This window comes from Loxodonta africana, chromosome 4 (assembly GCF_030014295.1).
Source record: "Loxodonta africana isolate mLoxAfr1 chromosome 4, mLoxAfr1.hap2, whole genome shotgun sequence".
Taxonomy (NCBI): domain Eukaryota; kingdom Metazoa; phylum Chordata; class Mammalia; order Proboscidea; family Elephantidae; genus Loxodonta; species Loxodonta africana.
This window is the reverse complement of record NC_087345.1, coordinates 126,260,761-126,275,296: the sequence shown is the minus strand read 5'-3', so window position 1 is coordinate 126,275,296 and position 14,536 is coordinate 126,260,761. Positions and strand designations below refer to the sequence as shown.

At 38.9% G+C, this 14,536-nt stretch overlaps 1 protein-coding gene across 3 annotated transcripts in view; it reads right to left on the bottom strand.

Moving 5' to 3' along the window:
• The window catches only part of DUSP16 (dual specificity phosphatase 16), a 97,114-nt gene that overhangs the window by 52,613 nt on the left and 29,965 nt on the right, over positions 1-14,536 (bottom strand). Inside the window, exon 2 of one of the 3 annotated variants that reach the window (XM_023554406.2) lies at positions 2,978-3,050. The exons of the other annotated variants lie outside the window; for them this stretch is intronic. The gene's annotated coding sequence lies outside the window, so the exon portion shown is untranslated. The remainder of the gene's footprint in view (positions 1-2,977; positions 3,051-14,536) is intronic. 3 annotated transcript variants of the gene reach the window in all.

The following is a 14,536-nucleotide window of genomic DNA, read 5'->3' as shown; positions in this document are numbered from 1 at the left end:
TGTGAGGACGAAATTATCTAAATTTTCTAAACTGTATTAGGTAAAAAAGCTACTACACATCACATAGAGAAAGGAGGAAAAATTCTCTAAAGATGCCAGTGGTGACCAGAGCTGGTTTCCATCTGCAATCTCTACGACAAGCAGATAAATACAGGAGCAATTCCATCCTCCTGTAGTCCAGATGGAAACCCTCAGTTGAAATCCACCAGGCGCTCCTTGGAAACTCTATGGGGCAGTTCTACTCTGTCCTATAGGGTCGCTATGAGTCGGAATTGACTCGTCGGCAGCGGGTCTGGTTTTGGTTTTATAGTCCAGCTGGAAACTCTGGTGGCGTAGTGGTTAAGTGCTACAGCGGCTAACCCAAAGGCTGGCAGTTCAAATCTGCCAGGCGCTCTTTGGAAACTCTATGGGGTCAGTTCTACTCTGTCCTATAGGGTCACTATGGATCAGAAACAACTTGGCGGCAATGGGTTTGATTGTTTGTTTATAGTCCAGCTGGAGCTCTGATGGTGCAGTGGTTAAGGGCTTGGCTGCTAACCAAAAGTTTGGCAGTTCAAATCCACCGGCCACTCCTTGGAAATCCTTTGGGGTAGTTTTACTCTGTCCTATAGGGTCACTATGAGTCAGAATCAACTTGACAGCAACAGGTTTGGGTTTGGTTTTGGTTTATTTTTCAGCTGCTAACTCAAAGGTCGGAAGCTTGAGTCCACCAAAAGATGCCTCAGAAGAAAGGCCTGATAATTTACTTCCAAAAATCAGTCATTGAAAACCCTATGGAGCAGTTTATTCTGACACACATGGGGGTCACTGTGACTCAGATTTGACCAGACGATGAATGGTTTATAGTCCAGCTGCAACCAATCTGTTTCCTTTCTCACTGAGCCAGGTACACTTCAGAGCTAGAAAGCACCCAAGAAATCCTCTCATCCACCCCTTGCATTTTACAAATCAGAAAATGGCCTCATTTAATACATTATCCATTTCTTGTCTTCCAAGAAACTGAAAGAGCTTCACTACATTAAAGCCTTTAATTGCTTTATGGCAATGAGGTACAAAATCATCTCTGTTTTCAATTGTAGAAACTGGAACAGAGAATTTGTTCCAGTCAATCAACAAATAAACTTTGCAAAATACCCATCAAGGATATAGCACTGATTAAGTCCTGACTGCTCAGTGACACAGTTTACAGCAATTTAAGGTCCTGTACTCAGATTGTATGATTCTCAAACCAGGGCTCCTACTACTGTGTTACAGTGTTTTCCCTAAGAACCTGTTCCCATAATGGAATTGGACTGAGAAAGAATGACGTGACTTGTCCGTGAGGGTGCCTGAGTGGCACAGAAAGTGGAAATTCAAGAACAAGAGTGAGTTGATTCCAACAATGGCACTGAGTCTCTGAGTCTGATTGGCTCCTCTCAAATGATAAAATCGGGACAGGACAAAGCAGTTATCTGGGTTAGCAGATGAAGGGACAAAGGGAGGGAGAAGAAGGCAAACATGCAAAAGTTGAATTAGAAAGTTCTCATCTTTGCTTCTCTTCAGCCAAATCTCATTAGCCCACATCACTGAAACCAAAGACAGGGTATGGTAAACAGTTCTACAGGCCAGAAAATAGTCATTCTTATCCAGTACACCAGAGACTCCCAATTGTGATTACAAAAAAGCCCCTTTCTCTGACCAAAAAAAGGTCTGGTCAAATTGACTCAAATATGAGGATGTAATGGAAGCAAAGGGGTGACACTGAAATGAGGATAAAGTTACAGCCTCTTTCAGTGTTGTACCCAGGCCAGCCTGAGCCCTCCTGTTACACCTTTATGCCCAGGGTCTGGTCTTCTGTAGTCCCAAATAGCTTATGTGAGAGGCAGTGCCCAGCCAAGGGGGCACAGAAGATGGGGTAACAATGACCTTAAACCTCGTTATTTACAGGAGAGATTTCTGTAAATCCCCATCCTGGGCCACAATCCTAATTTTAAAATAGTCTCTGCATTCACTGTTCGTTTGTTGTTCAGAAGAATGTCAATATCCTGAGATCAAGGACATGTCTGTAACAGTTTGTTTTTAAAATATTTGTGTCTAGTAGCATTTAAAAGATGATAATATTTTATTGTTGACAAAACCACAGACCTAACCTTACCAAAAATTTCCACATAAAGTCAAAAACTCTTAGGCTGAACCACAGAGGCCCAAGAATATACAGCAAGACCCAGGACAGGCTAACTTTGCTATTTATGTATTTACTTAAGCAATTTTTAGTTTTAATCTGTTTCTTTAATTTTGAATAGGTAATATATTCACATGGTTCAAAAAAATTAAAAGATGAGAAGGTAACAGGGAAGGGACAGGGAAGCTAGATTAAGGAAAATGGAACAACTAGAATACAAATGAGAGCGTTGACACATTGTAAAAAATGTAACCAATGTCAATAAACAATACGTATAGAAATGGTTACATGGGAACCTACTTTGATGTGTAAACTTTCATCAAAAACAATAAATTTTAATTTAAAATTAAAACAAATTTTATCATTAAAAATTAAAAGTAAAAAATGTATACACTATGAATTTGTCGTTTATTGTCAATCCTCCACAGAGCTGCTACAAATTGCCATGATATTGAAACTCCAAGAAACACATTTAAAGAAAAAAATGAATACCGTGAGAAGCCTCCTCCCACCCCAAACTGTTAATAGTTTCTTCTGATTTCTTCCCAAGATTTTTTAAAATGAATACTGAATGAAATACAAATACATATTTTTTTTTCTCCTTTTTTTGTTCAAATGGTTCCACAGGACATAAACTCTTTTGCATCTTGATTTTTTTTCCAATCCAATTTGATATTTTAAATATTTAATTTGAATGTGATTCAATCCACATACACGTGTCTTCTACATATGCATTTTTGGTCATCTAAATAAAATGTGTAGAAATAGTGTAAACGACAACTTCCCCCTTTCCCCAGCACTACTCCAGCTGTTTACCTCAGTGTCCAAAGAACTGAAGAGTAATTCATAATCATGAGCTCGAAAGGCCAGCAAACGGTTTTATGGCATCCTAATGAGAGAGAGAGAATCAACTATGCACTACTATGGCTTAAAAAAGATTTAAAAATGTGACAGCACACATTCATAGAATTATGGGAGTTAGCTTTTTAAGAATACCCTAAAGTCAGTGGGCCAGTGTTTACCATACTGAAGACTAGTAACCATAACCAGGGCCACTAAACAAATAACTGCAAAGTTCCCCACATTCAGAAATAAAGGTTTTTAAAACAAATGTATGATCACATATGAAAGGGTACAGAATGTAGGTATACAGGTAGGTACAAGTGTATACATACGTAAGACTAGCTAGAAGTATCTATAAAAAAAATTTTTTTTTTTTTATATGTACGTGTAAATATAGATGTGTGTGCGGGCACATATATTCATTGAAGACACAACTACAGATACTCCTCAGACATAAACATGTTCCGAGACTGGTTTTCCAGGTTTGAAAGCTTAGTCTCAGCGCACAACTCAGTCAGTTGGCATAATGTAGTTCACAAAGTTTAAGTTTTAGTGTTTTCATATGTAATTTGTGCTATGTTTTAGATTCCATTCAGCTACATATGGAGATGCATCTAAGACTTTGTAACAGAAATTAGCAGGGTTTTATTTATGAGGGTCACTTTACCTCCAATGTTTTAGTTTTAAGAATACAGTGTATCAGTGGAGTAAGGTATACTACTGAATTAGTTACATCTCAGGAGCGTAAGTCTAAGACTATTTTAACGATAAGATGAACAAGTCGGGTCTGTTTTAATTAAAGTAACAATATAAATTCCAACTATCTAAAAACCAATATTAGCCATTGGAATAATTAGCTAATAGGAAAAAAAATTTTTTTTCAGTATTTTTCACCTTTAATGCTAGTGTCCAACTAGAAAATTAAAAAAGAAAAATTAAGGTTATTTTTAAATAATTGTTAAGCATCTCCTTCCTCTTCTGAGATGAAAGGCGTTATGTTCAACTTCGCAAACACAATTCTGGCTTTTAGGTCAGTCATACTGACACTAGATATATCCCACTCTGAAGAAAGGTGAGCACTTTTCTCACACACAGTTTTTCCCCCTTCTATAAAAAAAAAAAAAATTTATACACGGGTTATTTTCTGCCAACAGCAACAGTCCATTCACTATCAGCACTGCTGCCCTAAAATACCCACTCCACCAAGCTTATAGCAGGCAGGGTAAGGGATAAGGTTCTATGAACACACCTGCAGGTCTGAAAAGTAGTTTCCATGAGGCAAGTGCTATCCCTCGGGAAGGCATGGTTCAATTTTAAACACTTCCCTTTTACGAAGAGAAATTCTCAGCGGAAGGGAAAGGATCCTATGGCTATGGGGTGTTTTTTTAAAGTCCTGCTCAGTGAGGAGAGCAATTGAGCCTTATTTGGTTGGGCTTGAGCACAAGTTCAGATTCTCAGAGAGTTTACAGAAAGGATATAATCAGGTGAGAAGTTTACTTTTTATTAAACTATGAGCCAATCTTAAATTTTTTCCTCAAATAAAAATGAAGAAGTAGGCAACAAGATACAGCAAACAGTCTTTCAGCAAAGCCTTAAACATACATTTTCAATGACTAAGAAAACATGAACAAATCAAACAGAAAAAAAGTAGGCTACTGATGACTGGAAGCAAGCCAGAACACCTCAGCCTTTGACCGTCTTAACTCTAGTCATTAAAGCAATCCGGTCTCCTGTGCCATGGGTTAATACTGAGAGAAATTCTGAGGTCTGTGTTTTTGTTTTTCAATTAAAAAAACAAACAAACAAAAAAAATGCCCTAACTAAAGCTATGAAGACTATATGAGCATAATGTGTTTCTTTAGTTGTCTATTAATGTCTTTCTTGATCATGTTTTCTTACCTCAAAATTGAGGACACATATTCTGATGAGATGGTAATTATGAGATAAGCCAGTTGCTATCAAGTTAATTCAGACTCATGGTGACCCCATGTGTGTCACAGCAGATCTATGCTCGATAGTGTTTTCTTTGTTGTTGTTGAAAATATACACAGCAAAACATACACCAATTCGTTTCTACATGTACCATTTAGTGACACTGATTACATTTTTCAAGTTGTACAATCATTCTCACCCTTCTTTTCTGAGTTGTTCCTCTCCCATTAACATAAATTCACTGCCCCCTAAGGTTCCTATCTAATCTTTCTAGTTGCTGCTATCAATTTGATCTCATATAGATAGTTCTTAAAAGGGCCTAATGGTCAAGGCAGACATTTTTTACTAGTTAAGCTACACTATTATTTCGTTTTAAGACTTCAAGGGATATTTTTGGCTTAAGGTTTAAAGATTATCTCTGAGTAATATTTTCAGGGGTTTGTCCGACCTTCATGGTGGATTCTCTGGATTCCATGACAATTTGAAATTCTGTTCTGCATTTTTCCCCTTTTGGTCACGATTCTTCTATAGAATCTTTGATCAAAATTTTCAATACTGGTAGCTGGGCACCATCCAGTTCTTCTGGTCTCATGGCAAAGGAGGCTCCATAGGGTTTTCAATGGCTGATTTTTCAGAAGCAGATTGCCAGTCATTTCTTCCAAGGTGCCTTTGGGTGGACTTAAATCTCTAACCTTTCGGTTAGCAGCTGAGTGTGTTAACCATTTAGACCACGAAGGGACTCACAATAATGGAATAAACTGCTTGAAAACCAAACTGCCTAGATAGTACTAGACATGGGGGGGGGGGTGGCAACACTTATCAGCACTGTAAAGCCCAGCCACCTGTCACCAACAGACAACAATGAAAGCACCCACTCCTATCAGAAGTTGAGGCTGTTTACACACATCTCAAGGATCCACAGATACAGCCTGGAATAGCAGCCGTTCTTCCAAGATTAAATATAACGCCGTTACTTCCAGTGAAGCATTTATCTGTGAAAACCACTCACCAGTTTCTGCTAGGAGCTACTACTGTATCCTCGGTACTGGCTCATTTAGAGTTTCCACCTTCCTTAATACTGGTTCCTATTTACACTCACCTGTTTCATCAGCTTCACCTTCCCAAATCCACTTCAGCTCTCCTCCTACTTCCTTCCCTACCTTCTCCTTGCCTCTCCAACACCATGTACCTATCCTAGACTTCTCCCTCTCCCAGTCTTCCTTCCCTACTCCTCTATATTTAATGCTTCTGAAAACTAAGGACCCTACCTGCTAGAAACGGGGCTAGGGTATGGAGGTGATCTTGGAAGGATCCTTGGATGGAATCACTGGACAAGAGAAAATGTGGCCAAGGGTTGGTTTAATCTGAGAGCTGATGGAAAAAATGTTTTAGAAGGGTATTTAGGATAAAGATGGGCTGGGGGCAGGAGAAGAGTAGAATACCTCAGCCTCTGACTTAAGTAACTCTACACTGATTAAAGCATTCAGAAGAGAGATTCAGAACCAACCAACCAGAGATCAGATAGGGACTAATCAGACTCTCAACTAATTTGCTCAGAGTCTACGATAACTCATTCAATCAGCTAACAAATAGTTACCTACCACACACCAGGCACTGTTGTGAAGATGCAAAACCCCCTGCCTTCTTGGAGCTTCTAATTTAGTTATGGGAAACACGAAATAAACAGCAGCAACAAAATCAAAATGAAAAAAAAAAATTGTATGATAGATGGTAGTGAGAGCTATGGAAAAAAAAATAATAATAAAGCAGGGCAGGAAGATGAGTTGGGGCAGGGGGCTGGTTAAAATTTTAAATAGGGTGGCCAGGGAAGGCCTCCCTGAGTCGGTATTATTTAAGTAAAGGTCTTGTGGGAGGTGAGAGTGAGCTATGTGGATGCTCAAGAGACTGTAGCTCTCTATGTCAAAGGCTTGAGGCCAATGAATCTATTGGCTGGAGTAAAGTTGAATTGGGAAAATGCCAATAAAAGACGTAGCAGGTGTTCATTCTGGTTGTGTCTGTTAGAAACGATGGATTGCCAGGCAATTGAACTTTTAACTTCAGTGTGAAAAAAATATATACAACAATACAGTTTCTCCTTAAAACTATAAAGGAAGAACCGTGGTTCCTATATTAGCACATTTCTTGGCGTGGAAATGAAAAGAAATATCACAACAAGAAAAGATTACTTTTAATGTTAATGTAATACAATTCTTCCAGCCCCACAAATGGGTTGTACCTAATCAGAGAGACTTGGTTTTACAGTAATGTAGTAAAATATCATAGACAGTGTTAAACAAGATGTACGCTTGAATAGATTTATGTAACAAAGAAGTAGTTTAAAGGAGCTTTACAGTAAAATAAAAAAAAAAAATACTTTTAAGGCTCTCTCCTTGTTAGAAGGTATAGTAAATAGTTTACAAAGACTTTGTAAATCAGGTTACCGTTATCAGAGAGGATAGTAACACTAAAGAAAGTTTATAATCTTTATCCATGTACCACTCTTAGCCTACCCCATCCCAAAACAACAAAATTCTACTTTATGAAAGATACAGTATACTCTCCTGACAAAGGCATTAAGACCAAAGTAAACATCTGGACAATTTGGAATTCTGTCTAATGCGATGGGGGAGGTGTCATAATTTAATTTTTCCAAAGGGTACCAAAAGGTTCTAGGAACAGGCAATGGAATATAATTAGAAATCACCAACACAGAACCTCCCACCACCTTCACTTGAGGCCATGCTTATACTATTAATATTCTGGAATTTTATCTATTTTTAAATCCATTAACACTAAAATAAGTAAATCTAGAATGCCAAGCCACATTTTTCTGAAGATAATTTCCAAATGGCTTACAAGAAATTGCTTCACCTTTCAGTGAAAACATATGCATGAAAAATACTGGAAAAGCTCTAAATGTGCAAAGAGAAATGGCTGAGTAATTTATAAATTAGGATAAATCTTGCAACACCATATCATGCAATATCTAAAAATGATAGTGTAAAAGTATACCTCTGGACAACAAAATATGGTCATGATATATTAGAAGAATAAAACCAACTCACAAAACAACACAAAAAGTAGAGCTTCAAACAAGCATATGCATATGCACACACACCAGCACACGGAGTGGATGTATTAAAAACGTAGTAACAGTTTTATCTTGGTAATTAAACGAAAAGTAATTTTTGTTATCTTCTTTTTCCACGGAGAAAGTGTGAAAGTGTGGAAAAAACATGGCAGGAGATACACTAAGAGCCACAGAGAGCCAGGTACTAATGGCTACCACAGTCCAGCCACACAGCCTGGTTATCAATAGAAGAGTGAAAGTGTTTGTGTTGCTGTGTGCATGCACGGGCATGCAGGGTAAGAAGATAAACAAATACATAAAAACTTACATTTACCCTTCAATGTAAGAGCTGAATTTCTGCCTCATAAAAGGACTTACAAAGAATTCTTTAAAATAGCTATAATGTTTGGAGGGGGGTATTATGGTTTAAATTGTGTCCTCCAAAAATATGTATCAACTTGACCAGGCTATGATTCCCAGTATTGTGTGATTGTCCACCATTGTGTCATCTGATGTCATTTTCCTGTGTTATATATATCCTACCTCTATAATGTTAATGAGGCAGAAGTAGAGGGCGTTATGTTAATGAGGGAGGACTCAATCTACAAGAATAGGTTGTGTTTTAAATCAATCTCTTTTGATATATAAAAGAGAGAGGCAAGCAGAGAGACATGGGGACCTCATATCACCAACAAACAAGAGCCAGGAGAATAGCATGTCCTTTGGACCTGGGGTCCCTCAGTGGAGAAGCTCCTAGACCAGCAGAAGATTGATGACAAGGACCTTCCTCCAGAGCCGACAGACAGAGAAAGATTTCCCCTGGAACTGGTGGCCTGAATTTGGACTTCTAGCCTACTAAACTGTGAGAGACTAAATTTCTCTTCGCTAAAACCATCACTTGTAGTATTTCTGTTATAGCAGCACTAGATAACAATGACAGGGGGATAAAAAGAACTACGACCAAAATTAAATTTTAAATCACACATTTGTGACTCTAAGTTTGGACTTTTAAAATAGGTAAGTTGGGGTATGACTCAAATACAAAAGGTTTCTTCTGTACACAAAGGATTTATAGCTAGTTTATTATTATTATTATTATATTCCCTGACACTCTTAAAATGTTTCAATTTATGAAGTTTCCAAAATAAACCTGCTTAAAGCATTGTAAATGAAACACAGAATGGCTTTTTATTCCCCACACTGAAAAAGTAGAAATTCCTCTAACAAAGTATATGTAGGGCCTTGTCACTATTCTCAGCTCCTAAGCAGACCCGCACAACAAGGCTTGAACACATTCCAGGCGTGGCCTTCAAGCCCGGACCACACCTGCTTCCAAGGCCCTGGAGCTAAAAATAACTCTGGGGCCTCAAAAATGGGACACCAGCCAGGCCCAGCGGTAGCTGCAGGCCCCTTGCTCAGCTCCACTAACTGAAAAAGCAAGAGCTACAAAACTCTAAAAAAAAAAAAACTCTACAATCACAAAAAACTCCACCACAGGCTTCTTCCTCTCAGTCTCTGTGTACCAATCACTTGCATCCTAGGCCTGCTCAGTTTCTTTGCCCCTTGAGGCCAAAGCCAATCCTAGGATATTAGAAACAAACCCAAAACCCACCACTGAGGTTTTATGGTGTATTAAAAAAAACTCTAGAGACCTTGTTCCTAATCTCAGCTCCTCTACTAAGATGCTAAAATGTGTTAACAACAGTCACTTGACATCCCCCAAGCCTCTTTTTTCCTCACCTGTAAAATGAGAGATTCAATAATGACGAAAGTCTAAGGATTATTTCATTAAGAATATGAAGATATCGCTGTAAAGATATCCTATCAAAAAACCAAACCCACTGCCATCGAGTCTATTCCGACTTACAAGGACCTTACAGGACAGGGTAGAGCTGCCCCACAGGATTTCCAAGGAATGGCTAGTAGATTCGAACTGCTGACCTTTTGGTTAGCAGCCAAGCTCTTAACCACTGTGCTACCACGGCCCCCAAAGATATCTTAGGTCTTTGTAAAGTGCCCTAACAAGGACAGAGTACCAGGGCTGATTTGATCATTAAGGAGGTTAAATCCCACAACACACAAAACAAGTACCAGTCCCAGGAGGACATCATGCTGGTAAAGTAGAGGGTCAGCAATAGAGAGGAAGACCCTCAAGGAGATGGACTGACACAGTGGCTACAACAATGGGCTCAAACATAGCAAGGATTGTGAGGATGGTGCAGGGCCAGTAGTGTTTCCTTCTCCTGTACATAGGGTCACTGAGTTGAAACCAACCCGACACGTACCACCACCAAAGCCTGAATGATGGCTCTACAACCAACAAGGCAACTGTTATAGAAAATTTCTTTTGTATTGGGGATTTCCAAGGGCTGCTCTGAGTAAATTATTTCTACTTCTCTCTTCAGCCTCATTGTGTGCAGGAACCCCCTCACTACTTACCAGGTAAGGAAGAAGGAAAGAGGAAAGAGACAGGGACCAGGAGGCAAAGGAGATATATCACTGCTCACTCCAGGATCCTAGGCTGTGCTAGCATAAGTTGCTGCACCTGTCTTCATACATATCCCCTCTCAGGGCCCTGGGAGTTAATGGTATCAGAAAGCTCCAGGACAGAGCAAAGTACCACGGGGCAACCATCAGGACCTGGTCCGAAGAATCACCGCGCCACAGGAGAGTAAGGAGACCAGAGGCTGGCAGAGCAGCAGAGGTGGAGTCAGAAGGTTCCCCGTCCTCACCCCATGGTTGCTTTTTCCACATTGCCCTTTCCACATTCTATCTTTTCCCTGTAATTTGGCTCCATCATATCATCCAATGGCAGTTTCCGTGCCCTTCTCTGTTCCTAGAGGCTTCCTTTCTCTCCATCTCTCTCTTTATATTCATCTTAATTTCCCTCTTTGTGATTATAATCAAGTCTCTTCCCTTCTAAGGCTAAGGTCTTATCATTTATTAATTTCCTGTTTTGGGGGGAGGAACTGCTGGGGCTTTTGATGTGTTGGTATTACAAGTAATCATAACTGCTCCAGACTGTTTTGAGACAGTCACCATGGATTCAGGTGTTTTATCAACCTTTAAAAGCTTTTGATTATAATATACTGTAAAAAATATATATATTTTTTCCACTTTAGTATTTCATATACGACTATACTGTGTAGAGATTATTAATTCAGTACCTCACATTTTCATTAGCCCTGCCCTGATGATCTAGATACTAAGGGTTAAACCTCTATCTAAACCTTAGAGGAAGACACAAATTCTCAATGTTTTCACACTAATTCAGAAAACTAAGAGGATCTGAACTATTTTATAACAATGTTCAGATTCTTAAAGTAGAAAGCAAGCTCCGTTGGTATGGATAAGATTATCTTCTTCAAATATCTGACTAGAAAGTTACAATTGACGCCGGTGCCAAAGCTGAGTCCAGTGGCTTAGCTGCCTCAGTCCTGCCCTTCTGCCCACCACCAGCCTCAGGCGAGCTGCTAGTTATCTCGCACTTGAACACAAACCCAATCTAGAGGGACTGTCAAACAGAAATACGAAAAGGCAGAGTGGAAAACTTTGAACTATTATTGTTGTCATTAGTTGCCATCAAGTCAGCCATGACTCAACAAAATGTTGGAGGTCCTCCGCCATCTTCACAATCATTGGTATGCTCAAGTCCATCCTTGCAGCCACTGCGTATTTACGAGTGCCTTCCAACCCCGGAGGGGCTCATCTTCCAGAACTGTATCAAACAATTTTCTGTTGCGATCCACAGAGTTTTCATCGGCTAATTTTTGCAAGTATATCATTAGGCCTTTCTTCCTAGTCTGTCAGTCAGGAAGCTCCGCTGAAACCTGTCTACCATGGTGACCCTGCTGGTATTTTTAAAATACCAGCAAAGCTTCCAGCATCACAGAAACACGCAAGCCACAGCAATACGAAAAAGTGACACATGGGTGGTGCTTTAAATAATTACAAACCCTGTGTTTCAGCTTACAGCACAACACTACTGGTTACTTTTTTTAAAAGAACGATTTCCCACAAAACGCTTGCTCTGTAATGAAAGTTTAAGGATTGTTTCAATTTGTTGTTCCTTTCTTTTTTAAGAGGTTATTCTGTCATCTTTGGGTAGTACTATACTTTGCCCCCTCTGTAAACTCGGGGTATGTATCATGTCAGTCAGGTTTGGGTATGCCGCATGAGCAACAAACAAAATAGCGATGTCCGTACTGAGTTAAGTAAAACTGATTTAGGTTTCTAAAACCAGTACAGGGCACTGTGGGGAAAACAAAATAGATGGCAAGTCCCTGATATTAATTAGCTGATTAAAAAGGCTTAGAAACATTTGAAAAATAACCTCTGGACAAACATAAAAAGGTCACATGCTAGTGTAATGTAGAGCAAGTGAAAGAGGAAGGTTTCCTGGAAAATATAAATTTCAAGGAGGGTTTTGAAGGAAAACAGGGACATGAACTGCCAGAGAGAAGATGGAAGAGAATTCCAGATGAAGAGAATTCATGAGCAACAGCACAGGGCTAAGGAAGTTGTGTGTAGTTTCCCGACTAGAGCACAGCTTGTATCACTGAAAAACAAAAAAAGTGGGTGAGGTAGAAGGGACAAGTTGGTAAAGTATCCTGAAAGCCTAAAGCCATGTAAACCACTGTGAGTTTTTTGAAAATAACATGAGAAAGCTACTGGAGAAATTTTACTCTGGTAACTGTGTGTAGCATGGATTGAAATGAGGCGAAAGTAGGAGATGGAGTAGCTATAGCCCATACAGCTTTAGTCTGAGCCCAGAATAGTGACTATACAGTCTGACCCGAAAAGAAAGACCCAAGAGACTAGCTATGGTCTAAATCTAAGACAGTGTACTTGGAACAAAATATATTCATTAAATAATTGACTTCCTGACTGAAAGTGACCATGAAAATAACTATTAAATGATAGCACCATGATAACATCAGAAAATATCTCAAAACCCTATTCTGTCCCTGCTTCAGATGAACCAATATCAAGCAAAATGAGCAGTAAGTACAAGCCCAAGTTTTACTCATCAGGTCACTATTTACAAACCAGAAGAATTAAGCATATTGAAAGGCTAGAACAAAGTAGAGAAAGAATGTAGACAGAGGTGGGCTCTGATGTTGGCATTACGGGTGATTTTCTTCTCTATATTTTTCTGTAATGTCCAAATTTTCTATTAAGTCTATGTGTGTGTGTGTGTGTGTACAAATGTTTGCAACAAACACTGAACACTAAAGTTTTTTGTTGTTTTTTTTTTAAATCAGTCATAAATCTTATGTTCATGCTGTTCAGAGGAAGAAAGATGTCGAAGCCTAAGTACCGAAGCTGCATTAGCTTTAGTTATTTTGTATGACTCCATAACCAAAATGAGTTTGAATACCGTATCATGGGATTCACCCAACAGTGATGTAGCAGTGTGAAAAAATCATCAAAGAAATTTTAAAAATGTACTTACATATCCCAGTAACAGCCATGCTACGAGGTTTGGGACGTTCATACACATCCTGTATATGGTTCAGTATAGAGCAATGCTCCCATTCTAAATGTAACCTTCAATACCAAAGACCACAAATTCAAATATAAAAACAAAATCATTACAAATACAATAAACTTGACATGAGTGAAATTTAGTCTAAAACAGACCATAGGATTGTCCATTAAGAAATTCAATGATTAAGTAGCAAAATATCTAATTTTGCCATCTTATCAAAATGTAGTCTATGGCACAGACCCCAAAATAATGTTCACAAAGCTCCACTGTTTAAGCCCCTGCTGCACAGATTCTCAAAGAGATGCAAAAGAAATCTATCATCATTTGCTATCAACACATTTATGCATCACAAAGCACTAATAGACTGAAAGGCCAACTAAGTACAACGCAGTAAATGTACAGTTTTTTCTCTTGCAAATAGTGTTTGTTCTTCTGGGTTCTGGGCTTGTGGACTCTAGCTACTTTGTAAAACTCCAGGAAGAAAAATTAAATGGATTCACAGAAGAGACATCTGTTTCTTTACTGAGTACCTACTATGTTCAGTTTCCTACAGCACTCTCTACTTCTGTCTGATCATAAAAATCACTTGGAAACTCGATAAAAAGGCCCATCCAGTTCCCACCCCTGCAGTTGATTCTATGCATCTTGAGTGAGGACTATGAATTTTTATTTTTTCACAAACGTTCCAAGAGGTTCTTAGAATCAAGCAAGGCTGAAAAACACTGTCCTCAAGATACCTTTGACCCCTCTCTCCATGTTCACATTTAAATAGTTGTCACATTTAACTCTGCTTTTCAGTCTTGACCCTGGGGGACATAAGATGGCAAAAGCTGTATTTCAACTGAATATAGTGGCAAGATGAGGAATGGGAAGTTAGCCAGAGAAAACCCAAATCTTATAGCTGAAGTAGGACTTCACCTAGTCTAGCAAATGCCTGCTGGTAGGTTAATATAAAATGTTAAGTACTTGCCCAAAGCCGCACAATTGTCAGTGGTGAAAGAGTTCTTTCCACAACCCTATAGGGCTTACCAAATGTTTT